The following is a 15192-nucleotide window of genomic DNA, read 5'->3' on the forward strand; positions in this document are numbered from 1 at the left end:
CCAGGGGAGAACAACAGAACCTGAACCGGGTAGACCAACAGCACCTGAACCAGGGAGAACAACAGCACCTGAACCAGGGAGAACAACAGCACCTGAACCAGGGGAGAACAACAGCACCTGAACCGGGGAGACCAACAGCACCTGAACCAGGGAGAACAACAGCACCTGAACCGGGGAGAGCAACAGCACGTGAACCGGGGAGATCAAAAGAACCTGAAATGAGGAGAACAACAGAACCTGAACCAGGGAGAACAACAGAACCTGAACCAGGGGAGAACAACAGCACCTAAACCGGGGAGACCAACAGAACCTGAACCAGGGAGAACAACAGCACCTGAACCAGGGGAGAACAACAGCACCTGAACCAGGGGAGACCAACAGAACCTGAACCAGGGGACAGCAACAGCACCTGAACCAGGGAGAACAACAGCACCTGAACCGGGGAGACCAACAGCACCTGAACCAGGGAGAACAACACCACCTGAACCAGGGGAGAACAACAGCAACTGAACCAGGGGAGAACAACAGAACCTGAACCAGGGGAGAACAACAGCACCTGAACCGGGGAGACCAACAGAACCTGAACCAGGGAGACCAACAGCACCTGAACCAGGGAGACCAATAGCACCTGAACCAGGGAGAACAACAGAACCTGAACCAGGGGAGAGCAACAGCACCTGAACCGGGGAGAACAACAGAACCTGAACCGATGGACACCACAAGCACCTGAACCAGGGGAGAACAACAGAACCTGAACTGGGGAGAATAACAGCACCTGCACCAGGGGAGAGCAACAGAACCTGAACCAGGGAGTACAACACAATCTGAACCGGGGAGAACAACAGCACCTGAACCGGGGAGACCAAAAGAAACTGAACCAGGGGAGAACAACAGCACCTGAACCAGGGGAGACCAACAGAACCTGAACCAGGGGACAGCAACAGCACCTGAACCAGGGAGAACAACAGCACCTGAACCGGGGAGACCAACAGCACCTGAACCAGGGAGAACAACACCACCTGAACCAGGGGAGAACAACAGCAACTGAACCAGGGGAGAACAACAGAACCTGAACCAGGGAGAACAACAGCACCTGAACCGGGGAGACCAACAGAACCTCAACCAGGGAGAACAACAGCACCTGAACCGTAGAGAGCAACAGAACCTGAACCGGGGGAGAACAACAGAACCTGCACCAGGGGAGAACAACAGAACCTGAATCAGGGGAGAACAACAGAACCTGCACCAGGGGAGAACAACAGAACCTGAATCAGGGAGAACAATAGAATCTGAACCGGGGAGAACAACAGCACATGAACCGGGGAGACCAACAGAACCTGAAACAGGGAGACCAACAGAACCTGAACCAGGGAGACCAACAGAACTTGAACCAGGGGAGAACAACAGCACCTGAACCGGGGAGAACAACAGCACCTGAACCAGGGAGACTAACAGAACCTGAAGCAGGGGAGAACAACAGCACCTGAACCAGGGAGACGAACAGAACCTGAACCAGGGAGACCAACAGCACCTGAACCAGGGAAACCAACAGAACCTGAACCAGGGGAGAGCAACATCACCTGAACCAGGGAGAACAACAGAACCTGAAGCGGGGAGACCAACAGAACATGAACCAGGGGAGAACAACAGAACCTGAACCGGGGAGACCAACAGAACCTGAACCAGCGGAGACCAACAGAACCTGAACCGGGGAGAACAACAGAACCTGAACCGGGGAGAACAACAGCACCTGAACCAGGGGAGAACAGAACCTGAACCGGGGAGACCAACAGCACCTGAACCAGGGGAGAACAGAACCTGAACCAGGGGAGACCAACAGAACCTGAACCGGGGAGAACAACAGAACCTGAACCAGGGAAACCAACAGAACCTGAACCAGGGGAGAGCAACATCACCTGAACCGGGGAGAACAACAGAACCTGAAGCGGGGAGACCAACAGAACATGAACCAGGGGAGAACAACAGAACCTGAACCGGGGAGACCAACAGAACCTGAAGCGGTGGAGACCAACAGCACCTGAACCAGGGAGAACAACAGAACCTGAACCAGGGAGAACAACAGAACCTGAACCGGGGAGAACAACAGCACCTGAACCAGGGAGACTAACAGAACCTGAACCAGGGGAGAACAACAGCACCTGAACCGGGGAGACCAACAGAACCTGAACCAGGGAGACCAACAGCACCTGAACCAGGGAGACCAATAGCACCTGAACCAGGGAGAACAACAGAACCTGAACCAGGGGAGAGCAACAGCACCTGAACCGGGGAGAACAACAGAACCTGAACCGATGGACACCACAAGCACCTGAACCAGGGGAGAACAACAGAACCTGAACTGGGGAGAATAACAGCACCTGCACCAGGGGAGAGCAACAGAACCTGAACCAGGGAGTACAACACAATCTGAACCGAGGAGAACAACAGCACCTGAACCGGGGAGACCAAAAGAAACTGAACCAGGGGAGAACAACAGCACCTGAACCAGGGGAGACCAACAGAACCTGAACCAGGGAGAACAACACCACCTGTACCGGGGAGCCCAACAGCACCTGAACCAGGGGAGACCAACAGCACCTGAACCAGGGGAGACCAACAGAACCTGAACCGGGGAGACTAACAGAAACTGAACTGGGGAGACCAACAGAACCTGAACCAGGGAGACTAACAGAACCTGAACCGGGGAGACCAACAGAACCTGAACCAGGGAGACCCACAGCACCTGAACCATGGAGACTAACAGAACCTGAACTGGGGAGACCAACAGAACCTGAAACAGGGAGACCAACAGCACCTGAACCAGGGAGACTAACAGAACCTGAAACGGGGAGACCAACAGAACCTCAACGAGGGGAGACCAACAGAACCTGAACCAGGGAGAACAACAGCACCTGAACCAGGGAGACCAACAGAACCTGAACCAGGGGAGAGCAACAGCACCTGAACCGGGGAGAACAACAGAACCTGAACCGGGGAGAACAACAGCACGTGAACCAGGGAGACCAACAGAACCTGAACCAGGGAGAACAACAGCACCTGAACCGGGGAGACCAACAGAACCTGAACCAGGGAGAACAACAGCACCTGAACCAGGTAGACCAATAGCACCTGAACCAGGGAGAACAACAGAACATGAACCAGGGGAGAGCAACAGCACCTGAACCAAGGGAGACCAACAGAACCTGAACCAGGGAGAACAACAGAACCTCAACCAGGGGAGAACAACAGAACCTGAACCGGGGAGACCAACAGCATCTGAACCAGGGGAGAACAACAGCACCTGAACCGGGTAGACCAACAGCACCTGAACCAGGGAGACCAACAGAACCTGAACCAGGGAGAACAACAGCACCTGAACCAGGGGAGAACAACAGCACCTGAACCAGGGGAGACCAACAGAACCTGAACCAGGGGACAGCAACAACACCTGCACCAGGGAGAACAACAGCACCTGAACCGGGGAGACCAACAGCACCTGAACCAGGGAGAACAACACCACCTGAACCAGGGGAGAACAACAGCAACTGAACCAGGGGAGAACAACAGAACCTGAACCAGGGAGAACAACAGCACCTGAACCGGGGAGACCAACAGAACCTCAACCAGGGGAGAACAACAGAACCTGAACCGGGGAGAACAACAGAACCTGAACCGGGGGAGACCAACAGCACCTGAACCAGGGGAGAACAACAGAACCTGAACCGGGGAGAATAACAGCACCTGCACCAGGGGAGAACAACAGAACCTGAACCAGGGAGAACAATAGAATCTGAACCGGGGAGAACAACAGCACCTGAACCGGGGAGACCAACAGAAACTAAACCAGGGGAGACCAACAGAACCTGAACCAGGGGAGACCAACAGAACCTGAACCAGGGGAGAACAACAGCACCTGAACCGGGGAGAACAACAGCACCTGAAACAGGGAGACTAACAGAACCTGAACCAGGGGAGAACAACAGCACCTGAACCGGGGAGACGAACAGAACCTGAACCAGGGAGACCAACAGCACCTGAACCAGGGAAACCAACAGAACCTGAACCAGGGGAGAGCAACATCACCTGAACCGGGGAGAACAACAGAACCTGAACCGGGGAGACCAACAGAACCTGAACCAGCGGAGACCAACAGAACCTGAACCGGGGAGAACAACAGAACCTGAACCGGGGAGAACAACAGCACCTGAACCATTGGAGAACAACAGCACATGAACCGGGGAGAACAACAGCACCTGAACCAGGTTAGAACATAACCTGAACTGGGGAGACTAACAGAACCTGAACTAGGGGAGAACAGAACCTGAACCGGGGAGACCAACAGCACCTGAACAAGGGGAGAACAGAACCTGAACCGGGGAGACCAACAGCACCTGAACCAGGGGAGAACAGAACCTGAACCGGGGAGAACAACAGAACGTGAACCAGGGGAGAACAGAACCTGAACCGGGGAGACCAACAGAACCTGAACCAGGGGAGACCAACAGAACTTGAATCGGGGAGACCAACAGAACCTGAACCATGGGAGAACAGAACCTGAACCGGGGAGACCAACAGAACCTGAACCAGGGGAGAACAGCACCTGAACCAGGGAGAACAACAGAACCTGAAGCGGTGGAGACCAACAGCACCTGAACCAGGGAGAACAACAGAACCTGAACCGGGGGAGACCAACAGCACCTGAAACAGGGGAGAACAACAGAACCTGAACCGGGGAGAATAACAGCACCTGCACCAGGGGAGAACAACAGAACCTGAATCAGGGAGAACAATAGAATCTGAACCGGGGAGAACAACAGCACCTGAACCGGGGAGACCAACAGAACCTGAACCAGGGAGACCAACAGAACCTGAACCAGGGGAGACCAACAGAACTTGAACCAGGGGAGAACAACAGCACCTGAACCGGGGAGAACAACAGTACCTGAACCAGGGAGACTAACAGAACCTGAACCAGGGGAGAACAACAGCACCTGAACCGGGGAGACGAACAGAACCTGAACCAGGGAGACCAACAGAACCTGAACCAGGGAGAACAACACCACCTGAACCAGGGGAGAACAACAGCAACTGAACCAGGGGAGAACAACAGAACCTGAACCAGGGAGAACAACAGCACCTGAACCGGGGAGACCAACAGAACCTCAACCAGGGGAGAACAACAGAACCTGAACCGGGGAGACCAAGAGAAACTGAACCAGGGGAGACCAACAGAACCTGAACCAGGGGAGACCAACAGAACCTGAACCAGGGGAGAACAACAGCACCTGAACCGGGGAGAACAACAGCACCTGAAACAGGGAGACTAACAGAACCTGAACCAGGGGAGAACAACAGCACCTGAACCGGGGAGACGAACAGAACCTGAACCAGGGAGACCAACAGCACCTGAACCAGGGAAACCAACAGAACCTGAACCAGGGGAGAGCAACATCACCTGAACCAGCGGAGACCAACAGAACCTGAACCGGGGAGAACAACAGAACCTGAACCGGGGAGAACAACAGCACCTGAACCATTGGAGAACAACAGCACATGAACCGGGGAGAACAACAGCACCTGAACCAGGTTAGAACATAACCTGAACCGGGGAGACTAACAGAACCTGAACTAGGGGAGAACAGAACCTGAACCGGGGAGACCAACAGCACCTGAACAAGGGGAGAACAGAACCTGAACCGGGGAGACCAACAGCACCTGAACCAGGGGAGAACAGAACCTGAACCGGGGAGAACAACAGAACGTGAACCAGGGGAGAACAGAACCTGAACCGGGGAGACCAACAGCACCTGAACCAGGGGAGAACTGCACCTGAACCAGGGAGAACAACAAAACCTGAACCGGGGGAGACCAACAGCACCTGAACCAGGGGAGAACAACAGAACCTGAACCGGGGAGAATAACAGCACCTGAACCGGGGAGACCAACAGAACCTGAACCAGGGGAGACCAACAGAACTTGAATCGGGGAGACCAACAGAACCTGAACCATGGCAGAACAGAACCTGAACCGGGGAGACCAACAGAACCTGAACCAGGGGAGAACAGCACCTGAACCAGGGAGAACAACAGAACCTGAAGCGGTGGAGACCAACAGCACCTGAACCAGGGAGAACAACAAAACCTGAACCGGGGGAGACCAACAGCACCTGAACCAGGGGAGAACAACAGAACCTGAACCGGGGAGAATAACAGCACCTGAACCAGGGAGACCAACAGAACCTGAACCAGGGGAGACCAACAGAACTTGAATCGGGGAGACCAACAGAACCTGAACCATGGGAGAACAGAACCTGAACCGGGGAGACCAACAGAACCTGAACCAGGGGAGAACAGCACCTGAACCAGGGAGAACAACAGAACCTGAAGCGGTGGAGACCAACAGCACCTGAACCAGGGAGAACAACAGAACCTGAACCGGGGGAGACCAACAGCACCTGAAACAGGGGAGAACAACAGAACCTGAACCGGGGAGAATAACAGCACCTGCACCAGGGGAGAACAACAGAACCTGAATCAGGGAGAACAATAGAATCTGAACCGGGGAGAACAACAGCACCTGAACCGGGGAGACCAACAGAACCTGAACCAGGGAGACCAACAGAACCTGAACCAGGGGAGACCAACAGAACTTGAACCAGGGGAGAACAACAGCACCTGAACCGGGGAGAACAACAGTACCTGAACCAGGGAGACTAACAGAACCTGAACCAGGGGAGAACAACAGCACCTGAACCGGGGAGACGAACAGAACCTGAACCAGGGAGACCAACAGAACCTGAACCAGGGAGAACAACACCACCTGAACCAGGGGAGAACAACAGCAACTGAACCAGGGGAGAACAACAGAACCTGAACCAGGGAGAACAACAGCACCTGAACCGGGGAGACCAACAGAACCTCAACCAGGGGAGAACAACAGAACCTGAACCGGGGAGAACAACAGAACCTGAACCGGGGGAGACCAACAGCACCTGAACCAGGGGAGAACAACAGAACCTGAACCGGGGAGAATAACAGCACCTGCACCAGGGGAGAACAACAGAACCTGAACCAGGGAGAACAATAGAATCTGAACCGGGGAGAACAACAGCACCTGAACCGGGGAGACCAACAGAAACTGAACCAGGGGAGACCAACAGAACCTGAACCAGGGGAGACCAACAGAACCTGAACCAGGGGAGAACAACAGCACCTGAACCGGGGGAGACCAACAGCACCTGAACCAGGGAGAACAACAGAACCTGAACCGGGGGAGACCAACAGCACCTGAACCAGGGGAGAACAACAGAACCTGAACCGGGGAGAATAACAGGACCTGCACCAGGGGAGAACAACAGAACCTGAACCAGGGAGAACAATAGAATCTGAACCGGGGAGAACAACAGCACCTGAACCGGGGAGAACAACAGCACCTGAACCAGGGAGACTAACAGAACCTGAACCAGGAGAGAACAACAGCACCTGAACCGGGGAGATGAACAGAACCTGAACCAGGGAGACCAACAGCACCTGAACCAGGGAAACCAACAGAACCTGAACCAGGGGAGAGCAACATCACCTGAACCAGGGAGAACAACAGAACCTGAAGCGGGGAGACCAACAGAACATAAACCAGGGGAGAACAACAGAACCTGAACCGGGGAGACCAACAGAACCTGAACCAGCGGAGACCAACAGAACCTGAACCGGGGAGAACAACAGAACCTGAACCGGGGAGAACAACAGCACCTGAACCAGGGGAGAACAGAACCTGAACCGGGGAGACCAACAGCACCTGAACCAGGGGAGAACAGAACCTGAACCAGGGGGGACCAACAGAACCTGAACCGGGGAGAACAACAGAACCTGAACCAGGGGAGAACAGAACCTGAACCAGGGAGACCAACAGAACCTGAAGCGGTGGAGACCAACAGCACCTGAACCAGGGAGAACAACAGAACCTGAACCAGGGAGAACAACAGAACCTGAACCGGGGGAGACCAACAGCACCTGAACCAGGGGAGAACAACAGAACCTGAAGCGGTGGAGACCAACAGCACCTGAACCAGGGAGAACAACAGAACCTGAACCGGGGGAGACCAACAGCACCTGAACCAGGGGAGAACAACAGAACCTGAACCGGGGAGAATAACAGCACCTGCACCAGGGGAGAACAACAGAACCTGAACCAGGGAGAACAATAGAATCTGAACCGGGGAGAACAACAGCACCTGAACCGGGGAGACCAACAGAACCTGAACCAGGGAAGACCAACAGATCCTGAACCAGGGGAGAACAACAGCACCTGAACCGGGGAGAACAACAGCACCTGAACCAGGGAGACTAACAGAACCTGAACCAGGGGAGAACAACAGCACCTGAACCGGGGAGACCAACAGAACCTGAACCAGGGAGACCAACAGCACCTGAACCAGGGAGACCAATAGCACCTGAACCAGGGAGAACAACAGAACCTGAACCAGGGGAGAGCAACAGCACCTGAACCGGGGAGAACAACAGAACCTGAACCGATGGACACCACAAGCACCTGAACCAGGGGAGAACAACAGAACCTGAACTGGGGAGAATAACAGCACCTGCACCAGGGGAGAGCAACAGAACCTGAACCAGGGAGTACAACACAATCTGAACCGGGGAGAACAACAGCACCTGAACCGGGGAGACCAAAAGAAACTGAACCAGGGGAGAACAACAGCACCTGAACCAGGGGAGACCAACAGAACCTGAACCAGGGAGAACAACACCACCTGAACCAGGGGAGACCAACAGCACCTGAACCAGGGGAGACCAACAGAACCTGAACCGGGGAGACTAACAGAACCTGAACTGGGGAGACCAACAGAACCTGAACCAGGGATACCAACAGCACCTGAACCAGGGAGACTAACAGAACCTGAACCGGGGAGACCAACAGAACCTGAACCAGGGAGACCCACAGCACCTGAACCATGGAGACTAACAGAACCTGAACTGGGGAGACCAACAGAACCTGAACCAGGGAGACCAACAGCACCTGAACCAGGGAGACTAACAGAACCTGAAACGGGGAGACCAACAGAACCTCAACGAGGGGAGACCAACAGAACCTGAACCGGGGAGAACAACAGAACCTGAACCGGGGAGAACAACAGAACCTGAACCGGGGAGAACAACAGCACCTGAAACAGGGGAGAACAACAGCACCTGAACCGGGGAGAACAACAGCACCTGAACCAGGGAGACTAACAGAACCTGAAACGGGGAGACCAACAGAACCTCAACGAGGGGAGACCAACAGAACCTGAACCGGGGAGAACAACAGCACCTGAACCGGGGAGACCAACAGCACCTGAACCGGGGAGAACAACAGCACCTGAAACAGGGAGACTAACAGAACCTGAACCAGGGGAGAACAACAGCACCTGAACCGGGGAGACGAACAGAACCTGAACCAGGGAGACCAACAGCACCTGAACCAGGGAAACCAACAGAACCTGAACCAGGGGAGAGCAACATCACCTGAACCGGGGAGAACAACAGAACCTGAACCGGGGAGACCAACAGAACCTGAACCAGCGGAGACCAACAGAACCTGAACCGGGGAGAACAACAGAACCTGAACCGGGGAGAACAACAGCACCTGAACCATTGGAGAACAACAGCACATGAACCGGGGAGAACAACAGCACCTGAACCAGGTTAGAACATAACCTGAACCGGGGAGACTAACAGAACCTGAACTAGGGGAGAACAGAACCTGAACCGGGGAGACCAACAGCACCTGAACAAGGGGAGAACAGAACCTGAACCTGGGAGACCAACAGCACCTGAACCAGGGGAGAACCGAACCTGAACCGGGGAGAACAACAGAACGTGAACCAGGGGAGAACAGAACCTGAACCGGGGTGACCAACAGCACCTGAACCAGGGGAGAACAGCACCTGAACCAGGGAGAACAACAAAACCTGAACCGGGGGAGACCAACAGCACCTGAACCAGGGGAGAACAACAGAACCTGAACCGGGGAGAATAACAGCACCTGAACCAGGGAGACCAACAGAACCTGAACCAGGGGAGACCAACAGAACTTGAATCGGGGAGACCAACAGAACCTGAACCATGGGAGAACAGAACCTGAACCGGGGAGACCAACAGAACCTGAACCAGGGGAGAACAGCACCTGAACCAGGGAGAACAACAGAACCTGAAGCGGTGGAGACCAACAGCACCTGAACCAGGGAGAACAACAGAACCTGAACCGGGGGAGACCAACAGCACCTGAAACAGGGGAGAACAACAGAACCTGAACCGGGGAGAATAACAGCACCTGCACCAGGGGAGAACAACAGAACCTGAATCAGGGAGAACAATAGAATCTGAACCGGGGAGAACAACAGCACCTGAACCGGGGAGACCAACAGAACCTGAACCAGGGAGACCAACAGAACCTGAACCAGGGGAGACCAACAGAACTTGAACCAGGGGAGAACAACAGCACCTGAACCGGGGAGAACAACAGTACCTGAACCAGGGAGACTAACAGAACCTGAACCAGGGGAGAACAACAGCACCTGAACCGGGGAGACGAACAGAACCTGAACCAGGGAGACCAACAGAACCTGAACCAGGGAGAACAACACCACCTGAACCAGGGGAGAACAACAGCAACTGAACCAGGGGAGAACAACAGAACCTGAACCAGGGAGAACAACAGCACCTGAACCGGGGAGACCAACAGAACCTCAACCAGGGGAGAACAACAGAACCTGAACCGGGGAGAACAACAGAACCTGAACCGGGGGAGACCAACAGCACCTGAACCAGGGGAGAACAACAGAACCTGAACCGGGGAGAATAACAGCACCTGCACCAGGGGAGAACAACAGAACCTGAACCAGGGAGAACAATAGAATCTGAACCGGGGAGAACAACAGCACCTGAACCGGGGAGACCAACAGAAACTGAACCAGGGGAGACCAACAGAACCTGAACCAGGGGAGACCAACAGAACCTGAACCAGGGGAGAACAACAGCACCTGAACCGGGGAGAACAACAGCACCTGAAACAGGGAGACTAACAGAACCTGAACCAGGGGAGAACAACAGAACCTGAACCGGGGAGAACAACAGCACCTGAACCATTGGAGAACAACAGCACATGAACCGGGGAGAACAACAGCACCTGAACCAGGTTAGAACATAACCTGAACCGGGGAGACTAACAGAACCTGAACTAGGGGAGAACAGAACCTGAACCGGGGAGACCAACAGCACCTGAACAAGGGGAGAACAGAACCTGAACCGGGGAGACCAACAGCACCTGAACCGGGGAGAATAACAGCACCTGCACCAGGGGAGAACAACAGAACCTGAACCAGGGAGAACAATAGAATCTGAACCGGGGAGAACAACAGCACCTGAACCGGGGAGACCAACAGAAACTGAACCAGGGGAGACCAACAGAACCTGAACCAGGGGAGACCAACAGAACCTGAACCAGGGGAGAACAACAGCACCTGAACCGGGGAGAACAACAGCACCTGAAACCGGGAGACTAACAGAACCTGAACCAGGGGAGAACAACAGAACCTGAACCAGGGGAGACCAACATCACCTGAACCAGCGGAGACCAACAGAACCTGAACCGGGGAGAACAACAGAACCTGAACCGGGGAGAACAACAGCACCTGAACCATTGGAGAACAACAGCACATGAACCGGGGAGAACAACAGCACCTGAACCAGGTTAGAACATAACCTGAACCGGGGAGACTAACAGAACCTGAACCAGGGGAGAACAACAGCACCTGAACCGGGGAGAACAACAGCACCTGAACCAGGGAGACCAACAGCACCTGAACCAGGGAAACCAACAGAACCTGAACCAGGGGAGAGCAACATCACCTGAACCAGCGGAGACCAACAGAACCTGAACCGGGGAGAACAACAGAACCTGAACCGGGGAGAACAACAGCACCTGAACCATTGGAGAACAACAGCACATGAACCGGGGAGAACAACAGCACCTGAACCAGGTTAGAACATAACCTGAACCGGGGAGACTAACAGAACCTGAACTAGGGGAGAACAGAACCTGAACCGGGGAGACCAACAGCACCTGAACAAGGGGAGAACAGAACCTGAACCGGGGAGACCAACAGCACCTGAACCAGGGGAGAACAGAACCTGAACCGGGGAGAACAACAGAACGTGAACCAGGGGAGAACAGAACCTGAACCGGGGAGACCAACAGCACCTGAACCAGGGGAGAACTGCACCTGAACCAGGGAGAACAACAAAACCTGAACCGGGGGAGACCAACAGCACCTGAACCAGGGGAGAACAACAGAACCTGAACCGGGGAGAATAACAGCACCTGAACCGGGGAGACCAACAGAACCTGAACCAGGGGAGACCAACAGAACTTGAATCGGGGAGACCAACAGAACCTGAACCATGGGAGAACAGAACCTGAACCGGGGAGACCAACAGAACCTGAACCAGGGGAGAACAGCACCTGAACCAGGGAGAACAACAGCACATGAACCGGGGAGAACAACAGCACCTGAACCAGGTTAGAACATAACCTGAACCGGGGAGACTAACAGAACCTGAACCAGGGGAGAACAACAGCACCTGAACCGGGGAGAACAACAGCACCTGAACCAGGGAGACCAACAGCACCTGAACCAGGGAAACCAACAGAACCTGAACCAGGGGAGAGCAACATCACCTGAACCAGCGGAGACCAACAGAACCTGAACCGGGGAGAACAACAGAACCTGAACCGGGGAGAACAACAGCACCTGAACCATTGGAGAACAACAGCACATGAACCGGGGAGAACAACAGCACCTGAACCAGGTTAGAACATAACCTGAACCGGGGAGACTAACAGAACCTGAACTAGGGGAGAACAGAACCTGAACCGGGGAGACCAACAGCACCTGAACAAGGGGAGAACAGAACCTGAACCGGGGAGACCAACAGCACCTGAACCAGGGGAGAACAGAACCTGAACCGGGGAGAACAACAGAACGTGAACCAGGGGAGAACAGAACCTGAACCGGGGAGACCAACAGCACCTGAACCAGGGGAGAACTGCACCTGAACCAGGGAGAACAACAAAACCTGAACCGGGGGAGACCAACAGCACCTGAACCAGGGGAGAACAACAGAACCTGAACCGGGGAGAATAACAGCACCTGAACCGGGGAGACCAACAGAACCTGAACCAGGGGAGACCAACAGAACTTGAATCGGGGAGACCAACAGAACCTGAACCATGGGAGAACAGAACCTGAACCGGGGAGACCAACAGAACCTGAACCAGGGGAGAACAGCACCTGAACCAGGGAGAAGAACAGAACCTGAAGCGGTGGAGACCAACAGCACCTGAACCAGGGAGAACAACAGAACCTGAACCGGGGGAGACCAACAGCACCTGAAACAGGGGAGAACAACAGAACCTGAACCGGGGAGAATAACAGCACCTGCACCAGGGGAGAACAACAGAACCTGAATCAGGGAGAACAATAGAATCTGAACCGGGGAGAACAACAGCACCTGAACCGGGGAGACCAACAGAACCTGAACCAGGGAGACCAACAGAACCTGAACCAGGGGAGACCAACAGAACTTGAACCAGGGGAGAACAACAGCACCTGAACCGGGGAGAACAACAGTACCTGAACCAGGGAGACTAACAGAACCTGAACCAGGGGAGAACAACAGCACCTGAACCGGGGAGACGAACAGAACCTGAACCAGGGAGACCAACAGCACCTGAACCAGGGAAACCAACAGAACCTGAACCAGGGGAGAGCAACATCACCTGAACCGGGGAGAACAACAGAACCTGAAGCGGGGAGACCAACAGAACATGAACCAGGGGAGAACAACAGAACCTGAACCGGGGAGACCAACAGAACCTGAACCAGCGGAGACCAACAGAACCTGAACCGGGGAGAACAACAGAACCTGAACCGGGGAGAACAACAGCACCTGAACCAGGGGAGAACAGAACCTGAACCGGGGAGACCAACAGCACCTGAACCAGGGGAGAACAGAACCTGAACCAGGGGAGACCAACAGAACCTGAACCGGGGAGAACAACAGAACCTGAACCAGGGGAGAACAGAACCTGAACCAGGGAGACCAACAGAACCTGAACCGGGGGAGACCAACAGCACCTGAACCAGGGGAGAACAACAGAACCTGAAGCGGTGGAGACCAACAGCACCTGAACCAGGGAGAACAACAGAACCTGAACCGGGGGAGACCAACAGCACCTGAACCAGGGGAGAACAACAGAACCTGAACCGGGGAGAATAACAGGACCTGCACCAGGGGAGAACAACAGAACCTGAACCAGGGAGAACAATAGAATCTGAACCGGGGAGAACAACAGCACCTGAACCGGGGAGAACAACAGCACCTGAACCAGGGAGACTAACAGAACCTGAACCAGGAGAGAACAACAGCACCTGAACCGGGGAGATGAACAGAACCTGAACCAGGGAGACCAACAGCACCTGAACCAGGGAAACCAACAGAACCTGAACCAGGGGAGAGCAACATCACCTGAACCAGGGAGAACAACAGAACCTGAAGCGGGGAGACCAACAGAACATAAACCAGGGGAGAACAACAGAACCTGAACCGGGGAGACCAACAGAACCTGAACCAGCGGAGACCAACAGAACCTGAACCGGGGAGAACAACAGAACCTGAACCGGGGAGAACAACAGCACCTGAACCAGGGGAGAACAGAACCTGAACCGGGGAGACCAACAGCACCTGAACCAGGGGAGAACAGAACCTGAACCAGGGGGGACCAACAGAACCTGAACCGGGGAGAACAACAGAACCTGAACCAGGGGAGAACAGAACCTGAACCAGGGAGACCAACAGAACCTGAAGCGGTGGAGACCAACAGCACCTGAACCAGGGAGAACAACAGAACCTGAACCAGGGAGAACAACAGAACCTGAACCGGGGGAGACCAACAGCACCTGAACCAGGGGAGAACAACAGAACCTGAAGCGGTGGAGACCAACAGCACCTGAACCAGGGAGAACAACAGAACCTGAACCGGGGGAGACCAACAGCACCTGAACCAGGGGAGAACAACAGAACCTGAACCGGGGAAAATAACAGCACCTGCACCAGGGGAGAACAACAGAACCTGAAC

The sequence above is a fragment of the Hemitrygon akajei genome, chromosome 26 (assembly GCF_048418815.1).
Source record: "Hemitrygon akajei chromosome 26, sHemAka1.3, whole genome shotgun sequence".
NCBI lineage: Eukaryota > Metazoa > Chordata > Chondrichthyes > Myliobatiformes > Dasyatidae > Hemitrygon > Hemitrygon akajei.